This window comes from Pelophylax lessonae (genome assembly GCF_965119305.1).
Source record: "Pelophylax lessonae genome assembly, chromosome: 3".
NCBI classification, from domain to species: Eukaryota; Metazoa; Chordata; class Amphibia; order Anura; family Ranidae; genus Pelophylax; species Pelophylax lessonae.
The window spans coordinates 354,274,359-354,295,438 of NC_138770.1; positions in this window are offsets into that span (position 1 = coordinate 354,274,359).

Sequence of the window (21,080 nt, forward strand, 5' to 3'; positions counted from 1 at the left end):
CAGCCGCCACTACTTTTCCAGGCAAGCAATCCCTTCCCTGCACAACCAAGTGGGGGAAAAAATCAGGTGTGCACTGCGCAACGCCATCTCTGGCAAGGTCCACCTAACTACCGATACGTGGACCAGTAAGCACGGTCAGGGGCGTTATATCTCCCTAACAGCACACTGGGTAAATGCAGTGGCGGATGGGCCTGAGGCAGATAGCAATTTGGCGCATGTCCTTCCACCACCGAGGATTGCAGGGCGCTTCAGTTTGCCTCCTGTTCCTAACTCCTCCTACTCCGCTTCCTCATCCTCTATCGCCTCCTCATCCAGACAGCGTAACACCTTCACCACCAACTTCAGCATGGCCAGGGGTAAACGACAGCAGGCAGTTTTAAAACTTGCCTGTTTGGGGGACAAACCACACATCGCGCAGGAGTTGTGGAGGAGCATGGAACAGCAGACAAATGAGTGGTTGCTGCCAGCGAACCTCAAGCCCGGCCTGGTGGTGTGCGATAACGGGCGAAATCTCATAGCAGCTCTGGGCCTAGCCGGTTTGATGCACATCCCTTGCCTGGCGCATGTGCTGAATTTGGTGGTGCAGAGGTTCCTTAAAAACTACCCCGATATGTCATAGCTGCTGCAGAAAGTGCGGGCCTTCTGTGCGCACTTTTGGCGTTCTCACCCTGCTGCTGCTCGCCTGTCAGCGCTGCAGCGTAACTTCGGCCTTCCCGCTCACCGCCTCATATGTGACGTGCCCACAAGGTGGAACTTCACCTTGCACATGCTGCAAAGACTGTGCGAGCAGCAGCAGGCCACAGTGGAGTTTCAGCTGCAGCACGCACGCGTGAGTCGCTCTGCGGAACAGCACCACTTCACCACCAATAACTGGGCCTCCATGCGAGACCTGTGTGCCTTGTTGCGCTGTTTTGAGTACTCCACCAACATGGCCAGTGCCGATGACGCCGTTCTCAGCTTAACTATCCCACTTCTATGCCTCCTTGAAAAAACAATTCGGGCGATGATGGAAGAGGATGTGGCACAGGATGAGGAGGAGGAGGAGGATGAAGAGGTAACATTTCCAAGGCTTTCAGGGCAGTCATTCCCAAGGGGCTCCGAGGGTGGGTTCCTGCACACACAAACGCCAGGGACACAATTGTCCAGCAGGGGCACAGTTCTGGAGGATGAGGAGGATGAGGAGGAGGAGCTGGAGGAGGAGATGGAAGCATGTTCACAGCAGGGTGGCACCCAGGCTAGCTCATGGCCATCACTGGTGCGTGGCTGGGGGGATACAGAGGACACGGACGATACACCTCCCACAGAGGACAGCCTTTCGTTGCCTCTGGGCAGCCTGGCACACATGAGCGATTACATGTTGCAGTGTCTCCACAACGACCGCCGAGTTGCCCACATTCTAACTTGTGCTGATTACTGGGTGGCCACGCTGCTGGATCCCCGTTACAAGGACAACGTACCGTCCTTAATTCACTCACTTGAGCGCGATGCCATGCTGCTGGCATTCCCACCTGACAGCGGGGCCACAAGGGAAGCACAAGGCAGAGGAGGAGGAGGAGGAAGAGGTCGCCAACGCAACCAGGGCACCGCCAGCACCTCAGAAGGCAGGGTTAGCATGGCCGAAATGTGGAAAAGCTTTGTCAGCACGTCACAACAAACAGCAGCACCAGCAGCTCATATGGAACGTCTTAGCAGGAGGCAGCATTTTACCAACATGGTGGAGCAGTATGTGTGCACACGCCTAGACGTACTGAATGAGGGGTCTGCCCCCTTCAACTTCTGGGTCTCCAAGTTGGGCACATGGCCTGAGCTTGCCCTTTACGCCTTGGAGGTGCTGGCGTGCCCTGCAGCCAGTGTATTATCTGAACCGGTATTTAGCACGGCTGGGGGCGTTATAACAGACAAGCGCAGCCGCCTGTCCAGAGGCAATGTGGACAAGCTCACGTTCATTAAAATGAACCAGGCATGGATCCCACGAGACTTTTCCGTACCTTGTGCAGAATAGCGATGGATACCGACCTTACCCACCCATTGTTCCATTTTTGCTCTTTCTCACTCTTTTGGGGTGTACCCTCATTTAAAATTTGTGAAAAGAAGCAGTGTTGGCTACCTCGTCCTCCTCAGGGCCACATTAACGTAGGGGCTATTGGAGCTGCAGCTCCAGGCCCCTACCTTTATATAGGCCCCAGGTTGGCCATATTCACTGTTACCGCTCTTCTGTCACTTGTAAACACAGAAGTCTGGCTTCTATGCTCGCTTCCCCAGGCAGCTCCCTCAGAACCTCCTCACACAGCACGAAGGCCGGACAAGGAGGGACAGTTGCCGATGCATGGATGTGTTTATGGGCTTCAGAGACAGCATCCCATGTGGAATTAGGCATGCATGGCTGCACCCTTCCTCCTCTGGGTGCATGCCAAGGCACGGCCCTTAAGGCCCTTCAAAATCCTCAGCACCAAGCCCATGATGCTCTTAATCCGGCCCTGGTCCTCCTCCACCGCCGCTTCCACCTACACCGCCCATAGGTGTGCGCAGCCTATTGCATTAGGGTGTGCACCCCAAAGTTTAAATACACATGCATGTGTTTGCCTACATGTACATGGCCCCGATACATTACTCTCCCTGCTGCCAAAGTGAAATAGAGCAGAGCAGGTCCGAGGGAGATCTTTCCCATCTCCTCACTGGCAAACAGAGCGATAATGCTATGTGCCCTAGGTGATTAGGGTGTGCCCAGGCACATCCGGCACACCCTGTGCGCACGCCTATGACACCGCCACATCCACCACCACCTCAACCTCCCTCCTACTCCATATGGGCCTCGTCCTTCAGAGATGAAGAACATTGTTTTATTTTTCTGGGTTTTTTTTGTTGTTTTAAGTTATTTCCCTATCCACATTTGTTTGCAGGGCACTTGCCATGCTCTTAACTACGTTTTGCTGCCATTTGCAGCACTCTATCCCTTTCCATTGGTGTTTTAGAGCCATTTTAGTGCCTGAAAGTTCGGGTCCCCATTGACTTCAATGGGGTTCGGTGTCCGGGAAAAGTTCGGCAAAAGTCCGGGACACGGACCCGGACTTTTTTTTAAAGTTCGGCCGAACCCGCCGAACACGGACATCCAGGTGTCCGCTCAACTCTAATTATGATGTGATATTTGATTTATGGAAGTTTTTCATATAGATAGTATCTATACAGCATCTGTATGTTAACATCGATATTTCAGTAAAACTCTCAATTGTAATTCTTCTAGGTTGAATTTAAGGCATGATCTCTATGGGTAATTTTTTTGAGTCCTGGAATTGGTTTCACATTTGACAAAGTTAAGATGAATAAAAGCACCCTTTAAAATGAAAAATAATGTAAAAAACACTACACCACTGTATTTTAATGCGTAAAATAAAGATACATTTTACTCTGATATACATGCATAAAGGGATGTATGTCATCCCTGGTATGCAAAAAAATATTGCAATCCTATAAAAAATAATGCCTTCAACATCTTCATGATTTCTGCCCTCTTGTACTTGTCCTGATGCTTCTAACTTTGAAAGAAGAACACTGCGGCTGCAGGATCTAATTTAGACAGATTAGGAAGAATCAGATTATTTATGGATCAGGTAATTTACCCCTTGATCTTGTCTCCTTGAGGCTTCAGCAACCTTAACACCCTTCCATCTCTCTTTTAGGTAAAAAAAAAAATTCTGCTTCCCCTTTGCTGGCTTACAAAATCCCAACCCCTCCAGAATTTTATTAAAGTTCTATATTGTAACAGAACTACAAATTCCCTGCATGGTACAATTCAATGCAAAGGAGCTCTAGGAGAATCAATCTGAGATATTATAATAATCTTCCAAAATCCTTATTTACACAATATACATGTGGCACTCTCTCTGCATGTGATAGTAAATCAGATATTCTATGTGACTTAAAATACAACCCATTACAACATAATTTAAAATGAACTTATCACATACAGTATCTCACAAAAGTGAGTACACCCCTCACATTTTTGTAAATATTTTATTATAACTTTTCATGTGACAACACTGAAGAAATGATACTTTGCTACAATGTAAAGTAGTGAGTGTACAGCTTGTATAACAGTATAAACTCAAAATAACTCACACAGCCATTAATGTCCAAACCTCTGGCAACAAAAGAGTACATCCCTAAGTGAAAATGTCCAAAATGGACTCAAAGTGTCAATATTTTGTGTGGCTGCCATTATTTTCCAACACTGCCTTAACCTTCTTGGGCATGGAATTCACCAGAGCTTCACAGGTTGCCACTGTGAAGTGAGTCCTCCTCCACTCTTCTATGATGACATCATGGAGCTGGTGGATGTTAGAGATCTTGTGCTCCTCCACCTTCCTTTTGAGGATGCCCCACAGATGCTCAATAGGGTTTAGGTCTGGAGACATGCTTGGAGAGTCCATCACCTTTACCCTCAGCTTCTTTAGCAAAGGCAGTGGTCATCTTGGAGGTGTGTTTTGGGTAGTTATCATGTTGGAATACTGCCCTCAATCTCTGAAGGGAGGGGACCAGGCTCTGCTTCAGTATGTCACAGTACATGCTGGCATTCATGGTTCCCTCAATAAATTGTAGCTCCTCAGTGCTGGCAGCACTCATGCAGACCATGACACTGCCATCACCATGCTTGACTGCTTGTCTTCAGCAAACTGTTTGAAGGCTTTCTTTGCATCATCTTTAGAAGACGGAATCTTCTGGGACAACAGTCATGCAGACCAATTTTATGCAGTGTGTGGCATTAGGTCTGAGCACTGACAGGCCGACCCCCCATCCCTTCAACCTCTGCAGCAATGCTGGCAGCACTCATATGTCTATTTCCCAAAGACAACCTCTGGATATGACACTGAGCATGTGCACTCAACTTCTTTGGTCAACCATGTCGAGGCATGTTCTGAGTGGAACCTGTCCTGTTAAACGGCTGTATGTTCTTGGCCACCATGCTGCGGCTCAGTTTCAGGGTCTTGACAATCTTCTCATAGTCTAAGCCATCTTTATGTAGAGCAACAATTCTTTTTTTCAGATCCTCAGAGAGTTCTTTGACATGAGGTGCCATGTTGAACTTCCTGCCATGACACAAGGGAGGCTAATTGGGCCCAATCTGGACATTTTCACTTAGGGGTGTATAATTACAAAAATGTGAGGGGTGTACTCACTTTTGTGAGATACTGTATGTATATACAGTATAAATCATTACAACAACAATATTTTCACAAAAAAAATTGATGAAGTTGCTGTGAAAGGATTGATTATACAATCCTTGTAATAATGGTTTAAAAGTCCCAGTTCCACAATGTGTCAAATAAAACTCCTCGTCAACTCTGTGCACAATTTACATATAGATGCACCATCTACATGCAGGTGAATCCCACCAACAATCTTCAAATGCCCTCACCTACAAACGTGGACCTAAGAATATATGTTATTAGGTCTAGATGAGCATTATACCCCCAATGGAATGTATATGTACTACGCTATACTCCTGGATATCTTCATGCAGTTTCTTCTCCTTCTTGTAATCCTTCTTGGACAGAAAGGAGGTAGATTAGAACACTTCTCAGGTTTTATTTCATTTAAAGTGAAAGTAAAAGTAAATCTCAAATTTTGGGTTATCCTCAGAAAAGTATTAAAGGGGAAATCTTCCAATGGAGACACAGATGGCAAAAAATAGACAGGGGTTATAACCCTCCCTTTTCTTTATTCCAAAATGAAGGAAAAAAAAAAGTTGTGCCTATAGTTCTACTTTAAGGCAAACAGACTGTGTAATTTGCAAATTGCTCCAGAACGTAGTACATGAGATAACGCTTCACTTTACAAAGAATACCCAATCACATGCAAGGAAGAAAACAGCATTTTTTCTTGCACATGATTGGATGATGGAAGTCGGCGGAGCTCCCCCTCATTTACGAAGCTCTGGAGCAACTTCGCTTACAAAGTGCTTAGTCTTTGTGTCTTTAGCGAATCCACCCCATTCCATTTAGTAAATCCACCCCATTACATGTAGTGAACTATATTTTTTTCTCTGGTCATTTTGCTAGATTTTTAGAGATTTTTTTTGTGAACATACAAGCATGTACATAATTTGCTGCAAAGAAACCTCCCAATCACTCCAAACATAATACAATGTACATGTATATCACAATGGTCTAATCCCTTGTTAGAACATATGTCATATGTAGTGGGGATACTTTACTTTTTCACAATTATTTTTAGTGATATCTTCCCACTGCTAAGTTCCCACTGACATCATTGAGCTTTTTAGCTGTCTATAAGGGGGTCATTTTTCCCAGTGACCACAAGTGTAAGGAGCATTCTTACTGACCATCTGACCAACTGACAATCACACTAATGCACAGGTGTCAAACACAAGGCCCGTGGGCCGAATGCGGCCCCCCAGGCCATTTCATCCCCCTTGTCTCTGCCCCCACCTTGTCTCTGTAGTTGTCAGCAGGGAGGACATAACTCCTCTGCCTGACCCAGCACTCCTCTGTGCAGCTGCAGAAAGGCTCATTCTTGCCCCCCTTCTCAGCAGTCCGCAGCAGAGTGGAGGGCAGAACTCTTCCTACAGATCCTGCACCTCTCTCTGCAGTCGCAACACCCCCTTGCCTTTGCCTCCCCTGGTCTCAGCATTCAGCAGACTCTGGAAGCTGACTCCAGCCCTCTTCTGGTTCTCCTCCAGACCCTGCACTTCTTTCCAGATCAATCCGCATCTTTTTCCTGGCAGCAGCACAAGGTAAGGGTGTGCATTCTGATGTAAGGAAGGGTGGGTGACTCTTGACTTCTGATGGTGGGGGGGCTCTTGACATCTCATGTAAGGGTGTAAAGGGGCGTGGGGTGCTCTGGACATCTAATCTTACTGATCTAACCGGCCCTTTGAGGGCAACCATAGTGCTGATGCGGCCCGCAATGAAATTGAGTTTGACATTGCTGCACTAATGTATCATAAGTTGTAGATATAGTAATTTATATCAGGAGTTTCCTGAGACTGGAAAAATATTTCAACGGCCCCTCTGTGTTGATAGGATTGAGAAAGGCTGCTTGAAAGTGGAACTAAAGGCAAAACTTTCCTTTTCACTTTAGATAGAATAAAGGAGGCTTAGAACCCCTGTCAGGTGTTTTTTGCCATCTGTGTCCCATTGGGGAGATTTTCACTTTCTGTCCCATAGCCAAACACCAGTCACCAGAACTAGTGTCCCCATTGGAAAATTTTGCCTCTATTACCTTTCTGGGGACAACCCAAAGTTTGGGATTTTCTTTTAATTTCACTTTCAATGATAATAGAAAACAGGACAAATAAAGACGGTGAATCTCCCTAATGAGACACAGACAGCATTAAAAACCTAATATGTGTTCTAATACCTTTAATACCCCCTATCCAAAACTAAAAAAAAGTGTTCCCTTTAGTTATACTTTAAGTAAGTAAAAAATATCTTTATAAATGTCAAATATTGAAAGAAATTATTACCAAAAATCACACACATACACTAAATTACTAAAAGTATTGGGACACCTGCCTTTGCCCACACATGAACTTTAATGGCATCCCAGTCTTAATCAGAAGGGTTCACTATTGAGTTGGTCCACCCTTTGCAGCTATAACAGCTTCAACTCTTCTGGGAAGACTGTCCACAAGGTTTACGAGTGTGTCTATGGGAATGTTTGACCATTCTTCCAGAAGCGCATTTGTGAGGTCAGGCACGAATGTGGATGAGAAGGCCTGGCACACAGTCTCCCCTCTAATTCATCTCTAAGGTGTTCTATCGGATTGAGGTCAGAACTCTGTGCAGGCCAGTCAGGTTCCTCCAACCCAAACAGCCCCTAATGCCCCGTACACACATGCAGATTATCTGAAGACTTTTGTCTGCAGACTTACCAAAACCATATAATATGAGGTCAAACCTAAACACTTTCAATTTGTATGCAATCCGGCAGGCCCCTGCACTACATAGAAAAGGTAAGTCTGCAGACAAAAGTCTTCAGATAATCTGCACGTGTGTACGGGGCATAAGTGTCTCTAGATACAATGCAGTAGTGCAGTTTAACCTTGCCATACAGAGGCCTGTGTTTTTCCACCAAGTTACCTGTGCCTCTCAGAAGCATCGCCAGCTGGAGATGAGGTATCAGTTTCTTTTGTATTTTTTTTTCTTTTTTTTTTTTGTAGGTTTGTTTTAAATAGTGACAACATTGGAATATCCCTGGGAAATGTGCATCAGTACAGCAGCTTATAACTTTGGGAGAGCATGTGACAGTGATTTTCAGGCAGGAGGTTGTGGAAGGTGAAACACAGCATTGTCACCCAATGCCAATAGTGCCCAAACAAAGACCTTTATGTCAATTTCACCAGCTGGTATTTTCATGAAAGCTCATGTGTAAGATAGTAAAAGGTTTTTAAAGCAGTAATATCATGTTAAAGCTTATGCAGTTTAAGATTTTAGTGGTCGGGTTTACATTTACTTTTTCAAACTATGCATAGTTCTTCCAGTGCTGGGGTACGTTTCTTTATGTGTCCTGCCTGTGTGCAGCCAAAAATCCTGTTAAGGGCCAATATCTGTCTGCAAAACCTGACCGATAGCTAGCTCGTCAACTGTTGACACATTTTCTGTTAATTTAAGTCTTTTCCATTTTTTTAGATTATAGCTTTTATTTCGGGATGATTAGAATGTGTCAGATAATTGTTACTGACGGTCCATTTAAGAGCTGACATTAATCAGATTCAGATTAGTGAGTCAGATTAGAGTGCTACTGCTGTATTTAGTTACAATAGTTAGTATTTAGTTTGTAAAAGTTACAAAATCAATTACACGTGCTAAATATTTAGTGCCAGAATATGGTGCTGCTATCTGTGAATATTGGCCCCATTTCATAACAGCTTTCACACACTTACATGTGTCAAGCCAACTGCCAGCTTTGTTAGAAGTTAATGCCCAATCCATTCCGCAACCTTCCGAAAGTACCACCCCCCGCCTAACTACCCACACCATGTATTCCAAGCTCTGTCACTTATGTGAGCCTAGGAGGGGCATGGCGGGGGTAAGCAGGTAGTTTGCTAATCCACCCACCAGTGAATTAACCCAGAATCTACACGCAATTTTCTCTTTTGGGTTCAAATCTCTCCTTTCCTGGCTGCTTTGGCCAGGGAAGAAGCTGATCAAACACAAGCTGTGCTTGATAAAGGTTAGTGGGGTCCAGAGGTGACATTAGAGTTCTAATAGACCTGAAAATCTGATGTCTCCTTAAAGAGGACCTATCACTAGCAATTTCTTATCACATGGGGATATCAGCTCTGGCAGGAGGCAGTCTGGTGCACCTAAAGCCACAACAGAATCAGAAGGCATGAAAACAGAAAATCAGAAACAGCCTGCATGAAAGGTGTCTACAGGAAAACAACTTCAAGCATAGCTTAACACTGATCGTAGTAAGCAAGTCTCAGTTTTAAAGCTACAGATTTGACAGGTTGAGTGGCTGTAAGAAAGCCATTGCTATGATGGCTAAATAAGAAAAACAGACTTACCTGGTGGACTACTGAAGACCGGAAGAAGTCTTATGGACTGATGAATCAACTCATCACGTAGTGTTTTTGTATGCTTTTGAATAAGTGAAAGAATGGCTCCTTTGTATTTGACACCAACTGTCAATCATGGAGGAGGAAACAAAATTGTCGGGGGTCTTTTGCAGGATACCGAGCCAGCGATTTGCACAGAGTGAGTGATACCCTGAACTAAAACGGCTACCACAGCATTTTGCAGCGCCATCTAAATAACCTCTGGAATATGCCTAGCTGGTCAGGGGTTTATCCTACAGCAAGATAATGACCCAAAACCTACCTTCAGGCTGCATCAGAACTATCTTAGAAGAAAAGAACAAGATAGTAGGCTACAAATCATGGAATAGCCAGCACAGTCTCCAGACTTAAACCCCATCCAGCTAGTTTGGGATGAACTGGACAGAAGAGTGAAAGCAAAGAAACCTACAAGTACAACACATTTGTGGGAACTTCTGCAATGGTGTTGGGAAGGACTTTCAGAAAAATATTTTTTTCTCAGTTGTAGAAAGAATGCCAGTGTGTTTAGCTGTTAAATCAGCAAAAGGTGGCTACTTTGATAAGATAAACATTTAGATTACATTTTGTTAAAGAAAGCAATTCTGTGATTTATTTCTTCTGTCCTATTGTTTATTTGTTCTCTTCCATATTTTCAGAGTACATTGAGACAATAAACTGTGTACATTTTAATAAAAACAGTAAAAAGGAGGTGGTTCTAAAACTTATGGCCAGTATTGCCAGGGCTGTTGTTAGAAATCACGGGACCCTATACAGCCTACCTAGCAGCCCCCCCTTCACAAATATATCTAGACAATATTTTCACAAAAAATACACTAAAATCATTATTAGTGGACACAAACATAACAGAGAACCTGTGTGATGTCGCCCTCGTTAATTGTTTTTTACATTATAAAAAATTATATTTGTTTTAAAAATGTTAAAAATTTTTACAATTATTTTATTTTACAATGCTTTAAAATGATGTATTACAATGTTTAATTATTATTATTCTTATTTTTTTTTTTTTACAATTTGTTATTTTTTTACAGTACAAGGAAGCCTGCAGCACTGCTGGAAAGGGGGGGGGGGCGGAACAGTGAAAGGGGGAACATAAGGGGGGGAATCAGAAGCAGGCAGAACAGGGAGGGGAATCGGTTTTGGAGAATCAAATACAGGAATGATGCCTTGTGTCTGTGTCTCTCACCGCAGCAGCTGAAAGTTGGCAGGAGGGGGTGAAACTGGCTTTCAGCTGCAGCAAAGAGCCGCACAGGGCTTGCTTCTGTAATTGCCCCTCTGTCCAACTGCACATATTCCCTGTGCTGTTCGGGCCCCCCTGTGTGTCCGGGCCCCCTACAGGAGGACTGGTGGTCCCCCCCTCCCCATCAGAGGCCCTGAGTATTGTATATACACACACACACATACATACACAAAACGCCTCACTCTGAATACAGCAGGAAGCATAGAATATCGCCCAAAATATGTTAGTATTCATATAATATTGCATGTACATTCTGCTCATATATACACATAGAGTCTTGTAGAGTAGGAGAATGATCTTATTATTTCTGGAGTGAATCCATTTTTATACATGCCAGTATTTTGTTGGTTTTGCTTGCAGCAGCTTGGCATTGCATGCCACTGCCAAGCCTGTTGTCCACTAGGACCCCCAGGTCCTTTTCCATCTTAGATTCACCCAGAGGTTCCCCCCCCCCCCCTAGTGAGTAGCTTGCTTTCGTGTTTCTCACTCCCAAGTGCATTACTTTACATTTTTCAACATTAAACTTCATCTGCCATGTAGTTGCCCACCCCATTATTTTGTTCAGGTCTGCTTGTAAGGTTTCCACATCCTGCATAGAAGATATTGCCCTGCTTAGTTTAGTATCATCCGCAAGTACCAAGATTGTGCTGGATATCCCCTCCTCTAGATTGTTTATGAATAAATTAAACAGGATTGGCCCCAGGACAGAACCTTGGGGGACCCCACTTTCCACACCCGCCCAATCCGAGTACTCCCCATTTATCACCACCCTCTGGACTCTCCACTGCAGCCAGTTCTCTATCCAGGTACTTGGTCCCAGTGATTTATTTATGTTAAGTTTCTCTAGTTTAGTTCTAAGTCTATCTTCTGTTAACTATGGGGGTACTTCCTGAGGTGTATTATTTAAATTATCATTACAAGCTGGGTTAGTGTAGCCCCCCGATTCTTTTGTAAAGACTGAAGAGAAGAAATTATTTAACACTTTAGCCTTCTCTCTGTCCTCTGTGGCCAGCTTCCCTTCGTCATCTTTTATGGGGTCAATGTGTTCTGGCCCCACTTTCTTACTATTTATATACCTGAAGAATTTCTTGGGGTTTTTTTTACTCTCTTCCGTTATGTGTCTCTCGTGTTCTATTTTAGCCGCCTTGATTTCGCCTTTACATTTCTTATTGCACTCTTTGTAATGTTTGAATGCTGCCAATGACCCCTCAGCCTTGTATTTTTTTAGTTTTCAATAAGTTTTTATTGAGAAAAATAAAAATTAACAAGGTAATACAGTATCAAAACAACATGTGACACAGCATTAGAGAGACAGTTACACTACCTCGCTGCATGAACAAAGAACAATTTGTGCCGCCTTATATTTTTTTAAGGCCTTTTCTTTAGTATTAATATGCATTTTTATGTTGGAGTTTAGCCACCCAGGGTTTAGTTTTGCTCTTTTAAATTTATTCCCCTTTGGAATGCACTGGCCAATCCCTTTGTTTAGTATGCTCCTGAAGCACTCCCGTTTTTCCTCTGTGTTCTTTGTTCCCAGGATTCTATCCCATTTGATATTTTCTAGCAAAAAGTGCAGTTTTGGGAAATTGGCTCTTTTGAAATTCAGGGTCCTTATATTACCCTTGTGTTTCCTATTACTAGGATTAATACTGAAACTAATTGACCTATGGTCACTGTTTCCTAAGTTGCCCCGTATTTCTATATCCGTGAGCAGGTCTGTATGGTTGGTAATCAGTAGGTCTAGTACCACATTGTTTCTTGTCGGTGCTTTCGCCATCTGACCCATGAAATTGTCCTGCAAAACATTCAGTAACTGCAGAGCCTTGGATGAATGTGCCGTTCCTTCTCCCCAGTCTATATCTGGATAATTAAAGTCCCCCATTATAATGACATTTCCCATCCTTGCTGCCAATCCAATCTGTGAAAGGAGATCCGCCTCCCCCTCCTCCCTCTGGTTGGGCGGTCTATAGCATACGCCCAATATTACTTTTCCCATAATGCCTTCCCTTTGAAGTTCTACCCATAGGGATTCTACCTCATCCATAGCTCCATTATTAATATCATCCCTCATGATGTTGCTTTTGTGGAAGCATTTCCAATGGGTAATTTACCCTGTCCTCTACAATCTGAAAGCTGCATGGGTGTGAGGTCATATAGACAATAGGTAATTTTCAATAATAGAGAAATAAATAAATAAAACAATAAATCATGCATCCTATGAATCTGGATCAATAAATAATCACATTAAATGATCACATTTTTTTTGTTTGCTGTAAAAAACAGAACGGCAATAATAAAGGGGCCTATTTTCATAATCATATAGCAAAATGGGACTCCAAGATAAGAGAGTTTTGGGATGTATCTGAATAAAGTGTAGTTGTGCATTGCAATAAAATATAAAAAAATTAACATATAACAAAATGAAGTTTAGTGATCTCATTTAAACTATCTGGGTGCAGTGCTTTTAAGTGAAGAGACAGTAGGATTCTTGTGATTGTAATCTTCTGTATCTATCATAATGGTCTGATATTTTGATATGTTCTATAAGTGTCACTTGTAGTTGTCTGACTGTTTAATTGTGTACTAAAGTGTAATGTTTTGAGATACCATGCTTCATAAAACCCTTTGTGATATTCCATCCACTCTGTCTTTAATTTTTGAGTGGTCCTGCTTATGTACTGTAGGCTACATGGGCACTCCAGAAGTTATACTACATAGTTAGTGTCAAAAGTTATGAGAGATTAAATTAGATATGATTCTCCTTTACTGATAGATGTTATTGTGCATGCTCAATTTTTATTGAGTCACATGTGGGAGATTGGGGTTGCTTACATTTGTAACTGCCAATCAAGGTGTCATAATGGAGATCTTGCTGGAGCAGGGCTTGGTGTTCTTGTTTTGGCTTCATTCTGCTTGGTGCAATCTTTTTTATGGTTGCACATCTAAAAGTGCATTTCGGTTTATTGGTATTGTTGTCTTTAAATCGGGATATTTTAGAAGAATGTTCAAGTGGGATTGTATTACTTTTTGTTATTATACTATGGTAGGCATTCTATCTTGTGATGAAGTTATAATTTAGTTTTAGTTTTGGTTTTAGGTGTAGAAATTGACCTTAAATAGATGTATGGTTTTTTTTTTTTTGGTTTTTTTTAAGAATCCTACTTGCCTAGGTGAATACAGCATCCACAAGAGAAGTGATCCACAAAAGAAGTATAGCCAAACATGCTTTGGAGTATTTATCTTCCAAATTTTCAGCTGGTTGCTGTAAAAGCCTATATAGCCATTTGAATTTCTGAAAAGGTTTTGGGCTGTATTTTTTGATCATCAGAGATATACAATTTTAAGTTCAGAAAATCAGTGGTATTGGCATAATGGGTGGCTGTGAAGTTGATGTATAATTTATAGGCTAAGCACGCCTGTAGGAAAAAAAATAATAAATGCACATATTTTTGCAGACAAAAAGGAGCAGGAACCTGTAAAGCTTTGCACCCGTGATCAGTGGATCATGGGTGCAACTTCAGGCTCATGCAGACAAGCCCTACAGCTTTCTGCCCATACCTTTATACAGCCTGTCAGTTTGAAAGCCATGGGGCTTGTGAATAAACTATGCATGTGCACACTCACAGTTCATTCAGAACTATAAGCTGTCAGTAGTTCTCTAATTCACAGATTCCTGTGAATAAATGATGTGGCTGTGCAATAGAGCCCCGCACAGCCATGCTGTTTTCAATATTTGACAGTGGTTGTGGGGAAAGGATACAATCACAGGAAGGGGGGATCAGGTGGGGAGGAGGACATGTACTAGAGCATGTTACATCCTAAATGTGGTTTTACCATTTTTTAAATTGCATATATATTTTATTATATATATATTTTCCACCCTTTGGATCCACTGAAAAATGTTTTGTCATACTTGTATGTATTTTATCTAGTGTACTGTACACCTTTTTTTAACAAAGTGGCCACTAAAGAGCAATGGAACACACTGATGTTATTTAACCTGTTTAAATGATCAATAAATACCAACCGTCTTGAAGAATCCACTTGGAAACATCAGTGAATCTTTGGGGAAAGTCACATTTACTGCTTTATATATATGCTAATATGTGATGGGTGCTATAATTTGCATTAGAAGCCATTTCTCTGCTCCTCTCTGATTTAGTTTCACTTTGGTGTTGTAACCTGACCATCTCTGACTTCTTGATCAGGTTCCATCAAATGCCATCTTCTGCCTACTGAGGGATGTTATTGGCAACTAAAAATGTTTATTGCTAGGTGGAATGGCATTTGAAAGGGCTTAGCCATGAAGTTAAAGAACAATTCCAATTTACCTATTTTTGCATAGTTACATTGGTCCATAGTTATTATGTATATACCATACCATACCATATCATATCAAGAAGCTGGGGATCACTGAAATTGACACCGCTACTTAATTGACCTTCACTAGCCACTAGCCTTAGTAGAGCAAAATGCCTTTAGTTGTAGTTTAATAAACTCTGAGAAAAAGATTTTATGGTAAAACAAAAATCCTGTTTTTAGACTAAAGAAATGCAACAAAAAAATTCCAATGGAATATTTAACAGACAAAAAAGGAACAAAGAAGTTAATTGTTAGGGTTCTCATACACTTTAACATCTTTGACCAGCTCTTTTCGGGTCTATTTGTTGCCTGACAACTAATGAATGATCACTGAGCTCCTGATACTGTGCAAAGCTCCATTTGCTGGCTACGTACGATAAAGGGGGCCCAGTCTGTCCTTAATTTTTGAGTGGTCCTGTGCATCAATGCTATTTTTTGTATAAAATATTTAAGTTTTTAATTGTTAAATATCTGGGGGGGTTGCTTTATATATAACTGTCTATATTATACAAATAAATGGGTTAGCTAAAGACAGCACAACAGTAGCTTCCTTTCAGAAACAGCTACTTTATACTGAAACCTTGGGCTGAGCCCTTTTGATCTATGTAAATATCAGACTTTTTCAAAGTGTGGAAGGGACAAAAAAAGAGAGAAACTAAAGGATCCTTGATCTCTACCTGTTAATATGCATATGCAATGTTTCCTTTTTTACCTGACTAAAAAAAACAATTTTTAATTCTTTATTACAAAGAAAATAAATACAAAACAACTATGAATTCAAACAAGTACTATGTGGTTTAGTAATTTTAATAATCTTCAAGATTAGGACAATGCTGGATGGCAGGTACCATATGGTGGTGAATCATACCTGTGTGGCTATGAGTGAAAAGGGTAACACCATAAAAAATCTGAATTACTAAGGAGATTAAAGGAGATGTACAGTTAAAGCTCCTTTGGCTGTACATCTCCTATGGATCACAGGAGTGCAATTTGTTCTGTTTTCACCAGAGAGTGGGCTGAAGTCCACTTTCTGCTGACGTCACAGAAGTCAGTCCAGGCTCTACGTCATCGTGACCATGGAGTCGGATCCGTCAGATTCCTGGACCTAAATGTCGGCTTAGCCTCTCTGCGAGCCGCTAAGTGGCTGGGTTGGCTGCTCTGCCCGCTCAACAGCCAAGCGCTTCAGTGAGTGAGTGAGTGAGGGGGGGGGGATAGAGCAGAGAGCTGCTGACTGACAAGCAGTATAGTAGTAAAACTGTCTTATACAGTTATAAAAAAAACTATTTTACCAAAGATACCCTTCATTCAAGCATATAGCTCGGAATATGGGAATATTCTATAGGATTGAACTGGATAGAATGGCACATGTGCATGGAGTCAGCAAAGAAGACTGACAAGTGGCTGTGTGGTGCTAAGGAGGCCTCACAGCCAATATCTCACTGCATCAAGAGAGTCGAGTCCAAGAATGGCAGAATAGGCTGACAGCAGCGTGGATTTTAAAAAAGGCAGTTACACTTTAAGGGTTCAAGTTCACCCCCTTACATAGAGATTTTGATGTCACTGCACTTAAAAGAAAAAGTATAATTTATTCTTAAAACTTTATACATTTCTTAAGGATCCAAGTATTTTTTTTGCTTTTGTTTTAATAAAAATGAACTTAAGTTTGGGTTTAGTGGTGCTTTATTCAGTTAAGCATTAATTCGAGCTTGTTTTTCAATTATACGATTTCAAGTTGTAGAGAATATGTTTAAGTTGCGAATTTTGACTAGTGTACCACAGCCCAATCTACTGCAAGTTAATTAATAGAAAGTTTAAAATCTAAGAAAAGTACCCATTTGGGTAACTTCCACTAACTTAAATATAGACGCTCTGCTTTATCAAAGTATACAGACAAACTAATCTTTCCAATTTATTGGCTTTCTATAGAATTTGAGATATCACACAGAGTCAATTTTCTCCAGTAGTATGAGTTAGCTGACAAAGCACAGTACTGTTGAAAGCCAACATTCATGCTTGAAAGCACTAAGTAATGGTTTCCCTCCATTTTAGGAAATTACTTTCCACTATATCGTTTATCTCAACCATACCTTGTTCCATTAAGAAATGTTACAGATAATAACTAATAGCTTACAGTGGAAAATATTAAAGACAATCTGTCATCTACTCAAAAACCTTGGACATGCAGTTATTTTCTAATTAGATAAAATAATGTGTTTCTGCTAAGTAACTAAATTCCTGGATTAATGTTCAAACGAGTTTCAAATGAGCATAGTCTAAAAATTCCAGACCTCTAGTGATCAGAGAAATCTTATTCTATATTCCACTTAGTACAAAATAAATTATTTATATCTTCATAAGGGATTGAGAACAATGCTATGGACCCCATACCAATTTATGCCTGCATATGTTAAAACCAATAGTGATTGGTTTTTAAACTGATTACAGCGGGATGGGGTTTTATAAAGCTTAATTCCACAGTTCATCATTCTTTGTAACACGATTTCCAGATTAATTAATTATGCATTTACACACCACTACTGTTTTTGGCATTTCAAGAAAAAAATAATGATGCCAGTAAGGTATAGTAATTCATAACTCACTGGCCTACTGCTAATCAGTTCAATGCAGAATAACCATCAGGTTTACCATGTCAGAATGTATGAAAATTAAGAATTTACATGGGAGTTTCAAGAGCACAAAAGTGAACTGCTAAGGGGATCACAGGACATCTTAACATGTACTGTTCTTGGACAAAGAAAATCTAAGCCTTCTAAACTGGAAACTTTTGACAGATTCTGATCCCGATACTGTAAGTGACAAATGTTGAAATTATCATCATGCCAAATTTGTATTGGTAAACAATATACATTATAAATAGTCATACATTACATGTGTAGCTTCTCAAAAATTCCAAAAAATCTCACTTTTTGCCTCCATTAGCTTATTCCAATAAAAAAACAGAAATCAGGACACAGAGAAGTCCCCCTTCCCACTGCCCAGCCTGACAGCTGAGAAAGAGTTTATCAAATTATAGCTAAAAAAAATATTGTATCTCTTAAAAGAGGGCTATGCAAACCTTTCACCTAAAACGACCTTTCAAAATGTCTGGCCAGCTAGAGTTGTAATCTTATCATATGTTTGTCCTTTGTCATGTCATGTCATGCTTTGTCAGTTGAAACTGTAATCTTATGTTTAATCACATTAGCTTGTACTTTGTCATACCAATGTGTACTGAAATGTTAACTTGTACTATTTGTTTCTGGAATTTACCGCCATGTTGTGTTAATTCATTAACTCAAGGTACTCCCATAATGCTTATAGAATAAACAAGGAGATTTATTCAATAATCAGTACAGAAGGGCAATTCTTTGTGAAGTTTGAACTCTTTGACATTGTATAGCCTTACACCACCTGATAATTTCCCTATCACAGCTAAAACAGTTTTAGGGCACTCCTGTGGTATCCCCAGCCATAGAGAAGAATCATCTTTCAGCATGTCTTATTCTGTAGTGTTGGGCCTATTGCATATGCAGGAGTTTAGAAGACCCAAGAAGCACCCTACAATGTGAACTTTACTCTAGCCATGAGTAATATGGACATTGAGAAAATAGATAAATCTTTATCTGAGGTCTGTTCTTAGGAACCCAGCTGAGGGTTGTGAGGAATTTTGTTTGATAATACAGATATTCATTAAGGTTGATTGTTTATACTGTTGTATGTTAAGCCTCTGCAGAAATTACAAAATGTCCTTATAATCAGCGATTTTTATTTTTTATGCCAATTACTTTTCTTGTTTTTCCTTAAAATATGCTAATTAGTCACTAATACAAAACAAAAAGTTTTAAACTGACTTGAGAATATTTGCTCTGTTGGGCGTAATTGTTTTTTCTTTGTGTTGTAATTGTGGCTGCAATTGAACTGGTATATACTAGCTTTATAATGAAACTGGTTAAAAAAAAGTCACACTTTAATGAATAACTGTTCATAATCTAATTGAGAATGGCATTTAAGGGCATGGCTAGGCTCTTCATGCGAGCAGACGCAGCTTCCTCTGCTCCCACTGAAGATCTGCTATATATCAGCTAGGGCAACCATCCCTGAGACCCCTTCTGCCCTGTCTAATCCATCTTCAAGTGGCTCACTTTCTAGGACTACCTATAAGCATGTAAGCATGGACCAGTGACACGAGAGATGACAAAGAGGAATAAGGAGGGGTGCAGGGCCTGGGCTCCCAAAATGGCACCAGCCTGCTCCCAACATGCGCTCAAGCCAGAGAGAAGAGCAAAGAAGCGGCGGAGAAACTGAAGTGCTTTGCCTGGAATCCAACCTCGGTCTCCCCTAACCAGCACAGCCCACTGGCATCTGCTCTGGAGGAACCAGAAACTATCATGCAGGCTCCAGATTCAGCTCACACAGAGGTACCTGGGGGTAGCGGGCACATGGACTGGAAAAGTGAGGCTGGAGAGGAGAAGGGAGCTGGGCCTGTTAATGCTGATCCCAAGCAGCCTGATCTAATGAGAAAATTTACCCTGAAAGGTATGTTCCTGGCTGCGCAGTCCTGTAACACTACTCTGTCTAATCTGTCTACCCAATTCCAACAACTGCGAGAGGAGGTCACTATTATGCTACATTAAATGCAGAAGGTGCATGAGCACACATTTACTCTGAAGGGTAGAGTCTTTAACATTGGGGATGAAATTTCCCTTATTTAACAAGACCTCAAGGCTGTGGGATTTCAAACGAATCACAACGCCAATCACATTGATGACCTAGAAAATATCCACTTCAGAAACGTGTGGATTCATGGCCCCCCCTGGAGTGCATGGAGGGGAGAAATCCCATCAAATTTATTGAGCAATGGCTTTTTCGATAAGCAAAACTTTTCATCATTTTTTACAGTAGAGCGCGCACATAGGATTCCAGCCAGACCTCTCCCTCCGGGGAAATTTATGCATCCATTTATCCTTAAGCTACTACATTACAGAGATTTTGACAAAATCCTGGCCCTGGCCCGCACAAGAGGCAATATCGACATTAATGGTTCTAAAGTCTCTTTTTTCCCTCTATTATTCTGTGGAGGTTCAAAAGCTGAGGGCTCAATATACAGATGATAAAGGGCACCACTGGAAACTTCAAATACCATGTGCGATGCTGTATCAGGCAAAACTGTATCGTGGCCAAGGGCAAAACATTATTATTCTACAACCTTAGGGTGGCTGCCTCTTGGTTGGACGGGAATGAGCAACATCTGTCTCCTGGTCGCAGCAGCGTTCTCACCTGATTTCGCACTACTTCAGTGAACCGTCACTTTTCCTTTGTTTCCTGGGATTCATTTTTCATGAATGCCCTTTTCAAAACAAGTTACAGGCGGTAGATGAGTGGCTTGTAATTCTCTAGTCTGTACTTTGTGAGGTTGCACATGGCCAAGTTATCACATCGCTGTCGCACTGCTTCCCTGTGCAAACCTGGCCGTCAGGACTTCCTTATGTCTTTCACCTAAGGCCTATATGCCTGTATAAGGTGCTGACTGCTTCTTTATTCTACTGGCACCAAAATACTCCTTTGGGTTGACTTATGAAAACTCTTTTACATATCTAGCGGCCTTACATATGTCCTGGAATGTGAGAGGACTCAAGGATCCGAGTCCTCCGAGTCAAGTCAATCCAAATAAAGAAAAGAGCTATTTCTTTATCGTACATCATGGGACACAGAACTGGTAATAATAACTGTTTGGGTTATATGCCTATGAGCATATGAGCTATTTTTGCTACCCTGGCGCAGGATGATACATCAATTGTTTGTTTGCATGAAACTCATGTCACTCAGGACACTGTTTCCCTACTACAAATTAGGGCATATCCTATTCAATACCATTCTGTATACTCTGCATTTGCTTGGAGT